Raw genomic sequence first — 13,225 nt, 5'->3', positions numbered from 1 at the left:
GGCTTCCAGGGTGACTTCCTTACAAGCGGGGTGTTTTCAAGAGTTTGAGCAGGGTGATGACGCAATGTGTTGAGTTGGGTGGGGGAGGGGCCCTCGGAACTAGAGGAAGATGAAACTGTTACAGAGCTAAGAATGGTCCAGAACAGCCTCAGCAAGTGGTTCCATAAAGGGCCAGATCGTAAATAGTTTAGGCTTCCTGGTCCTCATTGCACATCCTTCTTTGTTTTTATTATTTGTTTGGTTCATTGGTTTTTATAAGCCTTTAACAAATGTAAGAATATTTTTAGCTCAAGGGCCATAAAAATAGGCCCAGGGCTGGATTCTGTCACTGGCTGTGGTTTGCTGACTCCCGGTCTAGCATCTGGATAAAGAGGATGATTTGGGAAGCTTCCAAATGAGCCCAGGTGAGGGGTGATGAGGAATGGGCCAGGATGGAGAAGAAGATACCCTTGTCCTACAAAAGGCCCACACGCGGTAGGGACCTGGGAGGAATGAACAGCAGGAGAGGGGGCGGCTCTAAGGCCTGGCTCCCGACTCTGTGCTCACATCAGGCAGATGTGCCAAGGCCCATCCTCTCACCAAGCACCCTCTCTCTGTAGCTTTCCTAACAGGAGGTGGAAGCCCATGGCCATCAGTGGGAGCTGGCACCGCTAGAACCACCGGAACATCTTCTAGCAGGATGGGGACATCGGAAAGAGCCTATGGCTAGTTTGGAGCACATAAGTGGACTCAGCCAGGCTGTGAAAGCAGGGCCACAGCCAATGTGGTGACAGGAGACTTCTGGTGATGCTCCAAGTACCGCCTTACCATGAGATGTAACAAATAGCACATCCTGACACTTACAAGGCCAGCTTCTGGGTAAGCATTTTATCTGCACTGCCTTGCTCAGCTGTCCACTTCATCCCCACGTGTCCATCCATACATGATACAACTCTAATCATCCCTACTCCTGGCTCTTAGGCTTAGAAAACTCACCCATGGTGGTCTTGAGTGACAGTTCCATGCTTGACTCCCCTGTCCCAAGACCATTCCCAGCAGTGGGATCAGGGACAACAGGACAGCAGGCTAACTTCATGCTGTCTGAAATAGCATGTCTGAATTTCCTCATCCGTAAATTAAGATCATGAGCATAATGTGAAGGGAAGGAAAAGGACCCCAAGCCCTTAGACGGGGGCCCCGCAGCGGATGCATCGTGGTTTTGGTGGACGTGTGGAGGTTATTCCCACATCACACAGCTAGTAGGTGGCAGAGTCAAAGTCTGAATCCAGATAACTGATGACAGGAAAAACCTGACATTTCCCAGTCTCTGGATTTCCTCCTTTGAAAAGTGAGGTCACGTGTCCTGTCAATCTTGGAAAAAGTATGTGTGCATGCTCAGATGCTTCAGTCGTGTCTGACTCTTTGCAAACCCAGGAACTGTAGCCCACCAGGCTCCTCTGTCCATGGGTTCTCCAGGCAAGAATACTGGAGTGGGTTGCCATGCTCTCCTCCAAGGGATCTTCCTGACCCAGTGATCAAAACTGGGTATCCGGCATTGCAGACAGATTCTTTACCGCTGAGCCCCCGGGGAAGCCTGGAAAAAGTATGAAATACAACTTAGTTAGGGTCCTTTACCAAAGCAAGAATGGTTACTGCCTGGTTCACCCATGATAATAATACAATTTAAAAGCTGAGAGCAGAGGCGGCTTTGGCATCAGGGCAGTCCTGGTCCTTTCGGAAACGGAAGATTGACGTGCAGTCCGTGGAGAGGGCGAGGAGAGAAGGGTTCACATTCCCAGAAGGCCTCCCCAGGTCCAGCCCTTTCAGGAATTTCCCTCTCCAGGTGAGCATTCCACCTTTTTTTTTTTTTAACGGAAAAGGAATCTGAATTCCAGAAAAGTTTAAGAAATGTCTGTAGGGCCACGGAATTGCCAAATAATGTCTGGTTTGACAACCCCTGCTCTTTGTGTAACAGCAAGATATAAGCAGCTGTTTAAAAGAGCAGTGGAAGAGATGTCACAGATGAAAATATCCTTGAAGGAAGTCAGATCTCAGAGATAAATACTGGCCTTCTCCATTCGCCTCTCCATCCCCATAACTTTGGATAACGGGGTTTTTATTGTCAGAGAGGGTTATGCGTGTGTCAGGAGAGTGCCAGAGCAGAATAATCTATGTGGCAGACCCCCGGGATAGGAAATAGAAAATCTGCTCATGCTGACAGTTCTAGAAAATTCTCCACTTTTTGTGAAATATGTGCTTGTCAAGTGGTCATGGGGCAGCTGGAAATCTGAGCTGTGCAGTAAGAGCTGAGGACCTGAGATGGTTAGAGGCTTCCTAGGGTATTCTGAGAGTTTGTGCTTCAGCCAAAGTTTCACACCTCCCATCCGGCAGTCCCATCTCTCTGTCCAGTTGGGCCAGGAGCGAGAAGTCCTCTCCTGTTCTGTGGGCCAAACACTCACGACAACAGTGCTCCAATCCAACTTTGTTGTGCTTAAGAATCATCACTGGAGCTTGTTAAAAATATACATCCCCAGACCCTATTTTCCTAGGAATTCTGATTAGTCTGAGGATGCCCAGGGATTCGCATGTTCACATGTTTTGTTTTGTTTCTTTTCTGGACCATGTGCAAAGAAAAACATCAGCCCTGGAATTGCATCTTGGAATTAGTTGAATGATTTCAAGTGACCAAGAGCTCATAAAGAAGACCCAGGATGGCACATCAAAGGTAGGCATGTAAGGACAATTCCGCCCAAAAGGTTCTGTTTCAGTGGAGACCTAGGAACGAGCAAATTGGGAGAGGTCAGAGGAAACAACTGGAAGACAGATTGGGAGGTCAGGGAGATCACAGCATGGCAGAGAAACTCAAAGAATTTCAACAAGCTTAACACAGAACAGGGGGACGAGAGAAGCTGTAAACACAAGGTGATGGGCATGTAGGCCGGAGTCTGGGTGGGCAGGGCCCTATAAGCCGTAAAACGCTGGGTTTTAGCTGAGATCCATGGGGAGCCAGCAGAGAGTTTTAAGCTGGAGAATCACGTGATTAGACTTGTGTATGTAAAGCTACTCTCACTGCTCTGCAGGAGACGGCTGGGGGGAATGCAGGGTTCCAATAAAGGGCTGTCTGCTGCACCATCCGAGTGACAGATGAGAGTGGTTTTAAATAGGTTAGAGGCCATAGAACTAGAGGAAGAAGCAGAAGTGAAAGGTACTCAGGAAGCAAAATCCACAGGACATGGTGGAAGCTTGCACGCAGGGGAGGAAGGCATCCTAGTGGACTCCCAGGTATTGGACCGGGGCGACTGGTACATTGTTGGTAACACTTTACCAGGATCAAAGGCTCCTGAGACCCACCAGGTGTGAGCTCCACAAGCTCGGAACTTTGACAGAGTCTCACTTCTGCCTCTTTAGCCTCCTGCGTGTGGCCCAGGGAAGGTCAGAGGCTGCAATGAATTGTTGAATCAGGGATGAAAGATTGAGGGGGATGTCTAGGAAATGTTGAGTCTGAGACCCCTTAGCAGAAATATCAGGTGGATGATCTGTCTAGACGTGGATATTGGGAATCCAAAAGGGAGGGTTGGGGAGACACACATTTGGGATCATTGGCACATGTAGATGGTAACTGAACACAGAGAATCATTTAAGATGATTAGGGAGTCTTCACCAATAGAACAGAGAAGGCAATGGCAATCCACTCCAGTATTCTTGCCTGGAAAATCCCATGGATGGAGGAGCCTGGTAGGCTGCAGTCCAAGGGGTCGCGAAGAGTCGGACACGACTGAGTGACTTCACTTTCACTTTTCACTTTCATGCATTGGAGAAGGAAATGGCAACCCACTCCAGTGTTCTTGCCTGGAGAATCCCAGGGAAGGCAGAGCCTGGTGGGCTGCCATCTATGGGGTCGCACAGAGTCGGACACGACTGAAGCAACTTAGCAGTAGCACCAATAGAAAGGCAGGAAGGGCAGAAAGTCAAAGAGAAGAGGGGAGTCGGGAAGGGGAAGGAAGCGAGGAGAGTGGAGGACTGTTTCTTTTGGAGAATCGTCTACATTGTCCCTTGAATTAGCACCTCTGTAAAGACTAAGGGTGATTTATAGAAGATGCATATTATCACACTCATTATACAGATTAACCATAAAAAGGAAACTCTATTAGATGTTTTCCATAAGCAAGGCGGGAGGAGAAGGGGACGACAGAGGATGAGATGGTTGCGTGGCATCACTGACTCAATGGACACAAGTTTGAGAAAGCTCAGGGAGTTGGTGATGGACAGGAAGGCCTGATGTGCTGCAGTCCATGGGATCGCAAAGAGTCGGACACAACTGAGCAACTGAATTGAGCTGAACTGATAAGCAAGGCCCTGCTCTAAGCATTTCACATATTTTATCTCATTTAATCCTAATAACACACCTATAAGGTAGGCATTACCAGCCTCAATGATCACATAAGGATGCAAACTGCAAGAGCATTTAAGAGACTTGTCCAAATTCACCAGCCACTGAAATGCAAACCCAGTTCACCACATGCCTCCCCTTTCGAAGTTTTGTGAGCAACAGAAAAGGGCAAAATCCCAGTGAAGGCAAACGAGAGAGAAAAAAAACTCATCTATGCAGTCAAAAGCGTTTATTCCTTTGTGACTGAATAAATGGGTTCTTGGAGGTAGAGCATAGATCGAAGACCAGCCCAGCCAGGACCCCTGACATACGTGGCCTTTGCTGAGAGCTGGAAAATGCAGTGTGGGCTACCTGACAGCTTTCTCAGCCTGATTTACAGGTGTGTTTGTTATGCTTACATCATAAATCTCCACCCCGAGGACATTTCAGTTCTGGTATTTATTGACCAAAGACAACTTGTATTAAAAAATGTTTTGAGATTTTGCCAGATAATCACTATGAAATATTTGAGAAAACATGCTGTCTTCAGGTCAATGAAATTCTGCAAGTAGCTGATTTTGCTACTGGGCCAAATACCTTCCCTGTCTACCATTTTATTGCCTTTTTGTAAAATTTGTTTTAATCGAAGAGGCAGGTTCTTCACATGTGTCTCTTCATCACCTCACCAGTTCATCAAGGGAAGACGGAGAGAATTATTATCAAAAGATTTCCCTCAGGGCCTGGGAAAGTTTTGATTCTTTTGAACCAGAACTTTTGGCCAAGTGCGTCTCAGAAGCATTCAGGAGGCAAAACACCTGGAGAAGAACTGTGAAATGTAGATCCTTCCACGTAAAAAACCAAAGATAGAAATGTGAGCTAACTCTGACACTGATGCCAGATTCTAGTATAAACAGGCTGAAGACTTGAGAGAAGAATTCTGGAGAAGAAGTAAGGAAAACTCCCCAATAATCAGCTTTGCTTAGGGTAAGCCCATGTGTGCCCTTGAACAGGGCTGTGGTAAATTCAGAAAGTACTCAAAATGATCGATATTATTGACCACCTTATCCAGGTCAAAAGAAATAGCGTCCTAGTTGGAACACAGTCAACCATTGTTTTCAATCAGGAGTGAAAAATTCTAAGTCTGCAAGGGTTGGGGTGTCAAGGTGGAGAGATTGGCATGCGAAAACACGGAGTCATCAAGCAGCACCCCAACATCTTGGGGAGCAGGTGTCTCTCTCAAAGGAAAAGTCTACTTCTTGGGCCCAGGAGGCTGTGGGCAACTCGGGATGTGAACCCAAGCCTTGTCAGAGCTGCTCTTCCCTCAGTAGGCCCTGGAAAGGCTGATTTTAACACGATGGTGGTTGCTGTTCGGTCAGTCAGTTGTGTCCGACTCTCTGCGACCCCATGCACTGCAGCACACCAGGCTTCCGTGTCCTTCACTCTCTCCTAGAATTGATCAAACTCATGTCAGTTGAGTCAGTGATGCCATCCAACCATCTCATCCTCTGTCACCCCCTTCTCCTTTTTCCTTCAATCTTTCCCAACATCAGGGTTTTATCCAATGAGTTGGCTCTTCACATCAGGTGCTAAAGTATTGGAGCTTCAGCATCAGTCCTTACAATGAATATTGAGGGTCGATTTCCTTTAGGACTGACTACTTTGATCTCCTTGCTGTCCAGGAGACCCTCAACAGTCTTCTCCAGCACCACAGTTCGAAAGCATCAGCACAGTGGATCCAAGCTTTAAATGCAAATTCCCCTTTTTTTTTTGAAACAGTGTGTGGGCCAAATGAAACACATATGCAAGCCAGACATGACCAGGGCCACTGGCTGTGGCCGATGTTAGACTGTTTCTGTGAATTCAGAGTCATGGAACAGTTGAACAACTGTGACTCCTTGTAGTAAGATTTTGGCCCTTGATTTTCTGTAATTAGGCAGACTGGGCATTTGTTATTGGGCTCAGAAATCTGCCTGTTTCAGAAAGTAAAAGTAGGGAGAGTTGATGAATCTCTGCCTCCCGCCACTGCCCTCAGCCAAGGCCTCTGCTGCTCCTCCTCCTGATACCATCTGCCCTCTGACCCTTCCCTGAATGCCGCCTCTGCCTTTTGCCCCCTCACTTGGGTACTGAGTTTGCTCTTTCCTCTACTAGTGGGAATAGTCATGATAGTGGCTGTTAGTGACCTGTCACGTGGGAGCTGTAGCTTCTCCATCCCATCACCCCATCTAGTCTTCATTTTGACATTAATGCCATCCTCAGCTTCCCAAGTGGTGCAGTGGTAAAGAATCTGCCTGCCCAGCAGGAAACACAGGTTTGATCCCCAGGTCAGAAAGAGTCCTGGAGGAAGAAATGGCAACCCACTGCAATATTGTTGCCTGGGAAATCCCACGGACGTTGCAGCCTGGCAGACTACAGTCCATGGGGTTGCCGAAGAGTCAGACATGATTTAGTGACTGAGCACGCATGCAAGCCATCCTCACCCTCACTCCACAGAGAGTGGCTCAAAGGATGAGATGCATGCCCAGGGCCACTCGTCTGGTAAGTGGCACATCCAGGACTCAAGACGAGCTGCCTGTCTCTACACCCACCTGTGCTGCTTGTAACCAACTCCCACCATGCGTACCTGGGCTCCATGGTTCTCCCCCAGTCCATGTGGGCTTCCATGCATTCTGATTTGAGGCTTGCGTTAGCACCCCTCTTCATGAGCATGAAGGTCCCCCATTCCTGCGAGATTTATCCCTCCGTGGAGGCAGAGGGCACACACTTTGAATTGCCTCCCAGAGTTGAACAGACTGAGACTGACTCTCCAAGTGGTTGTAGGAAATTTTGCACCAACTGTCCTGGTCACTGCACCACCATCCATCTGGTGGCAGAAGGTACCTCCTTGGAGATGTCCTGTGGAGTCATATTTGGAGAATCCTTCCCCTCCCAGCACAATCGAATCAAAGAGCAAACACTGTGGATGGATGCCTCAGTATCACTGATATCTGTCAGCTTCTCACCATGAACACTCCTGCCTCAGCAGCCTGAGCTTACGTCGCTCTCAGCTGGAATCCAGAGCTTTCCATCTGGTAAAGACCATGGGGTCTTGACCACTCCTTACTGGTCTTCAGATAAAAGTCACAACCTCTTCGTCTCTACATGAGCTGATCCCTGCCTGCCTCTGCTGGTTCATGCAGATTTCAGCTAAAAGTCCTCTTATTACACCCTGTACAAGGCAGGCCCTTTCTTAAACCCCAGCTGTGTCTTTTGCAGCATCTATCGCCATTTCAATTAAATAACTAATTGCAAAACTGGGGTAATGTTTGCCCCCCTGGCAAGAATATCAGTTTCATGGGAAAAAGGATGGAGCTGTTACTCTTGGATTTTTGGTGCCTACACAGCGTCTGCTAACTAGCAACCACTTCATAGCTCTGAATAGAGAGAAGAAAAGAGTGGGGAAGGAGAGAATCCTTCTATAGGATACAAGCAAGAAATGAAGTCCTTTTATGGCCACATGATTTGTTTTAGCTGGAAATTCACTGTCATCCCAAGATCCATTTTGTTCTTTTCCTTGAAAGGGTAACAGTCTCACCATCTCCTTCTGTCCCATGTCCAGGATCACCTTCCCTCTAGCCAAGCTCTAGTGGCGTTTTGAGATTAGGAATTTTAATCTTTGAAAGGAGATACTGTTTCCTTCGTTTAGGGACTTTTCTAAAATTTCATTTGCTAGCATTATCAGATCCACTTTCCCTGAAGAAGGGAACAGCATCCATTGCGCACAGCACATCAACTTTGCCCAGAGCACATTCCTCAGGGGTGTCAGAAAGGACCATTGGGCAGCTGTGTGTTACCAACCTCCACAGTGGATGCATGCTTCTGGCTGCCATCCCCTTTCTAAAACTAATGAGGGAATCTAGATCACTTGCATAGATTCTAGTCTTACAGAATTATGGGGTCGAAGGCTTCTCAACCTTTAGCCCAGATCGCATTCCTGGGAACTCAGAATTGCAATGATATAAACGCAATTTGCTTGAGACTTACAAAGGAGGGGGCCAGAACATGCCCATGTGCCTGCATCTCATTTGATAAACAGCATCATCCTCTTTCATTCTGTAAGATGCTACAGCTCCAGTAAGTTTGTTCAGGAAGAATACTGAGAAATAGCCTTGCATAGTGCAAAGGGGTGGGAGCCCAGGGCGAGAGACTGAACTGTTCATCACCCAGAAAGTTTGCGCGGACGGGCTCTGCCGTTACCGGGAGACGTGTGTAATTATCGAGCAGCCTGGGAGAGGTTTCTGACTGAAACCCACAAATAAAACTATCCAGTTCCTGGTGAAGCTGGCTTGATCCCTTTCCAGAGGAAACAATGACTCTGAGTAACCTTTTAACGCATCTCCTTTTTTCTCACTGATACTGGATAATTATTTATTTTGCCGTCTAATTAGTTAATTAGGCTGGCATTGTGTTTTAAGTCGAAAATCCTGTTGTTTAGGTAGGAGGAAATGGCTTTCTGCTTGTTTGGGGTTTTTTGCAGGGTAATGGGGACTTACTAATGGAGTGGCTGGCTCTGGGTGAAGTCGCTCAGGGACACAGTGCAGGGTTTTCTGGGAATAAATTGATGCATTAGCAGCAGAAGATTGTGTTCAAAATAAGAGCACCTGGGTGCAGGCAGAGTCTTGGTGGCCCGTTTCCCTTGTCATTTCACTTCCTCATGTTTATGTGGCAACTTACAGTTTGCAAAGCCCTGTTCACTTAAAATAGCTCATTTAGCTCTAATGCAAGAGCCTTTTGGAATGCATTTTATTGCTGCTAATTTACAAATGGGCAGCCGAGGGTCTAGACAGTCAGGGGTTGGCCCCTGTCCCTCTCTGCCCTGCTCTACAAGCTGTCTGTTCCAAAGAGGAAATTCAACGGAGGAGGGGAGGCTTGGGAGGGAAAGATCCTGGGTGTGAATCCAGGTTCTTCCACTTTTTAATCTCATCCAGCATTCAACAAACATTAGCCACATGTCTGTCTAGTCCCAGGCACAGTGCAAGACACAGGAGAATAACACAGGTCTCCATGCTGCCCCGAACCAGCTTACATGACTGACATCCCTGTGTCAGGTGGAGAGAATGCTGTTGACCCTGAAGGCCTGTGATCAGATTGAGAGGTGGCAAATGTTAAGCACGAAGCCCAGCCTCTGGCACCTCATAGGTGCTTTAGGATAGGAGCTATTCTTAATCTGACTCTAGGGTCATCGCTCACTTTACTGAGACACAGGCTTAGGGTCCACTCCTGGGAGACCTGTCCTGTAGCAGGGTCCTCCGGGAGTGGGGCTTAAGTGGAGCCTTCCTAGAGAAAGAAGAGCCTGGTGGGCTACATCCCATGGGATTGCAGAGATTCAGACATGACTTAGCTACTGAACATGAGCACCCAGCTTCTGGAGGTGCTTTTCTAGTGGGTCTAGGGTGGGCTTGGACCTGGGTTTCCTGTAAACAAACACCCCTAGTAACCCTAAGTAGGAATTTGGGGGCCTTGCTCTGAGGAACATCACAGGCAATGATCTTTGATTCCCCCCACTCCATCATCTCCTGACTCCAGGAGAGAGGAGGCAGACAGATAAAAAACCTTTACTTTCTCACCCACCTTTGGAAAATACTGGTAAAGTGAGAGGCCCAGTTAATTAGTATTTTTTAAAGAACTTGGAGATCTGTTTTGTTTTTTTTTTAATAAGAAAATGAACATAAGTGCAAAGCATCATGACTACTCATTATTTAATTTAATGATTTGTGAAGATTCTGTTGCCATGGTGACTGAGCACTATTTATAAAAATTAAGAACATAAATTATAAATAATAATATTATTACAAGCAGAAGGGACTCGAACTTCTCAATCAGAGAGGAATAATTTCCAGATGGGGGAAAAAAATCAGCATAGTTTACATCACATATGGGGAAGAGCTTTGGCTAATTTGCATTTGCACAGTGTTCCAGAGGGAGAAATCAGGTCAGGATGATGGTTTTATGTCATTAATATGACAGCCTGTGTCTTTGTATCCCACAGGGTGCCTGGTGATTCAAGAGAGTGAGGGTGGGTCTGGCAATGATGTTGGGGACAGCCTGGAAGCAGGGGTGGGATGTCAGCTCTGAGATAGTAGAGCCACTCCCTTATCCCCCCTGACTCCCACCCACCTGCTGGTACAGGTCAGCATCCCAGTGGTTCCTAGACTCAAGGAGGGTCAAGCCAGTGTGCCTAACTTCAGTGATGGCAGGCAAGGTGGAGCTCAGTCCCATGAGACTCCCTTGGATTTTTGCTTTGTTTTAATTTTTTTTTTAATTCCTATTGAAGTATGATTGCTTTGCAATATTGTGTTAGTTTCTACTGTACAGCAAAGTGAATCAACTATACCTATATATATTTATATATATATATCCCCTCTTTTTTGGATTTCCTTCTCATTTAGGTCACCACAGAACACTGAATAGAATTCCCTGTTCTATTTTACACGTAGTAGAAAGTAGTGTATATATGTCAGTCCCAGTTTCCCAGTTCACCCCAACTTCCCCTTTCCCCCTTGGTATCCACATGTTGGTTCTCTATGTCTATGTCTCTATTTCTGCTTTGTAAATAAGATCCTCTGTACCATTTTTTTCAGATTCCACATATATGTGTTAATATTCAGTATTTGTTTGTCTCTTTCTGACTTACTTCACTCAGTGTGACAGTCTCTATGTCCATCCACATCTCTACAAATGACCCAATTTCATTCCTTTTTATGGCTGAGCGATATTCCATTCTATATATGTGCCGCATCTTCTTCATCCATCCCTCCATTGATGGACATTTAGCTTGTTTCCCTGTCTTGGTTATTGCAAAGAGCACAGCAATGAACTTCGAGGTGCATGTCTTTGAATTATGATTTTCTCTGGACATATGCCCAGGAGTGGGATTGCTGGGTCATAGGTAGTTCTACTTTTAGTTTCTTGAGGACTCTTCCTACTGTTCTTCAAGTGGCTGTGTCACTTTACATTCCCACCAGCAGTACAGGAGGGTTCCCTTTTCTCCACACCCCTTCCAGCACTCATTGTTTGTAACTTTTTTTCCAGCACTTATTGTTTGTAAGTGATCCTCCATCCAGAGACCCCAGAGTTGGGCAGCCTTCAGCCAAGCCACATTCCACACCCATCACCACCTCCTGCTTTGTAATCTGCCTCTCGACCTGCTGGATCTATCTCTTCATGTCTTGCCTAAGTGATGGCCTGATGGGGTTCTGTGGTCCTTCCTGAAACTTACTGAGGAATGCAACCCTCCCTGCCTGCATGGGTCATGGGCTCCCAGGGGCTACATTCACCTACACTCATCCCTGAAAATGCATGATTGCTCGGTGCCGTCCAGACCACACCCTAATCCAGGAATCTCTCTGATGACTCTACCTGCATCCCAAGCAGATCTGACCCAAAATACAGCAACCAGCCCACTTGTTCCAGGTATGCTTAAACCTGCGTGGGGAGCACAGCTGCTTAAGGGCCTCCATATGAGTGCGAGACCTGGACAATCCATGTCTGTACCTAGGAAACTCCAATAAAATGGTCATCTGTTCTCAAATAGCTGAGTGATTGATGCTTTGTGATCAGAAAACATTTTACAATGTTGATTATTTCTTCCAAATGAAAGAATGTGGAGGCAAAAAACAAATAAATAAAGCATTTGATAATTGACTAGTTCTAGGATAAACCGTATGGCAGGTATGGACGTCTTGCTTGGAGGACAGCCCCAGGGCCCCACATCCATGAGAAAACCTGACCACATGGAGTGTGAGGACAAGGACTCAGACCTTGTTGATTTTCTTCATAGGTTTGACCCAGGTCCATCCTTCCACAGGCTTTGTTGGTTGACACCAAACCTGCAACAGCCTGTACTCTTGTTTCTTAGTATCCAGCTTGGGTGGACGGTATGAGATTCCCTTTTTTTGTCTTCCAGGGGAAGGGGGTAGGAGGGAAATGAAAATAGGAGGATAGATCCATTGGCTTGTTTGAGTCCCATAAATGATAATTCATCAAAGGTTAGAAAATGATTTGTTTTCCGTGGAGACACTGCAGGCTCCTTGCCCAGCATTTGGATAAACATTTATTTAGGCAGATAGTTTATGAATTATACAGTGCTTTGTAAAATGGGGTGGTGGGGAATAAAAGGATAGCCTCTTGAAGAGCTTTCCTTGGAGCCATCAGAATGGAATGAGGAGTTCTGGTCAAGCAGGCAAGGATCCCAACCCTCGCCCTGCCCCACCGGCCACTTCTGGTCATTCTTCGCCTACACAGTATTGATCAGAGGCCTCTGGACTCACAAATTAGCAGGATCAAAGTGGGCTGTCTTCAGATGGAGGAAACCAATGGTCCCTCTCTGAAGAGAATGAAAGTGTGATACACACTGGACAAAGTTTTCATCATATCCAATGTGCACAGGCTACTTGAAGCTCTCCAAGAGGACCCTGGGGCTTCCCAGGTGGCACTAATGGTAAAGAACCCCCCTGCCAAAGCAGGAGACATAAGAGACTCAGGTTTGATTCCTGGGTGGGGAAGATCCCCTGGAGGAGGAAATGGCAACCCACCCCAGTATCCTTTCCTGGAGAATCCTGTGGACAGAGGAGCCTGGCGGGCTACAGTCCATGGGGTCAAAAAGAGTCGGACATGACTGTGTGACTAAACACAAACACAAGAGCACTGTGAAGGTCCTCGGACCCAGTGAGAGAGAGCTCAGGAAAACTGATTTTACAGACATGGAAATCAAGCACAGCCAGGAAGCGGCAGGTCAGGTAGCAAGGCTCTGATTCAGCCAGATGAGCCTCAAGCCTTTCTGACCTCTGAGCTTGTTCCACATAGAAAACAAGAGAATCAGGCAGAGGCATAGTCAGTGGG

Source organism: Giraffa tippelskirchi, chromosome 12 (genome assembly GCF_054371585.1).
Source record: "Giraffa tippelskirchi isolate mGirTip1 chromosome 12, T2T-mGirTip1v1.2.pri, whole genome shotgun sequence".
NCBI classification, from domain to species: domain Eukaryota; kingdom Metazoa; phylum Chordata; class Mammalia; order Artiodactyla; family Giraffidae; genus Giraffa; species Giraffa tippelskirchi.
Note: the sequence above shows the minus strand (reverse complement) of the source record.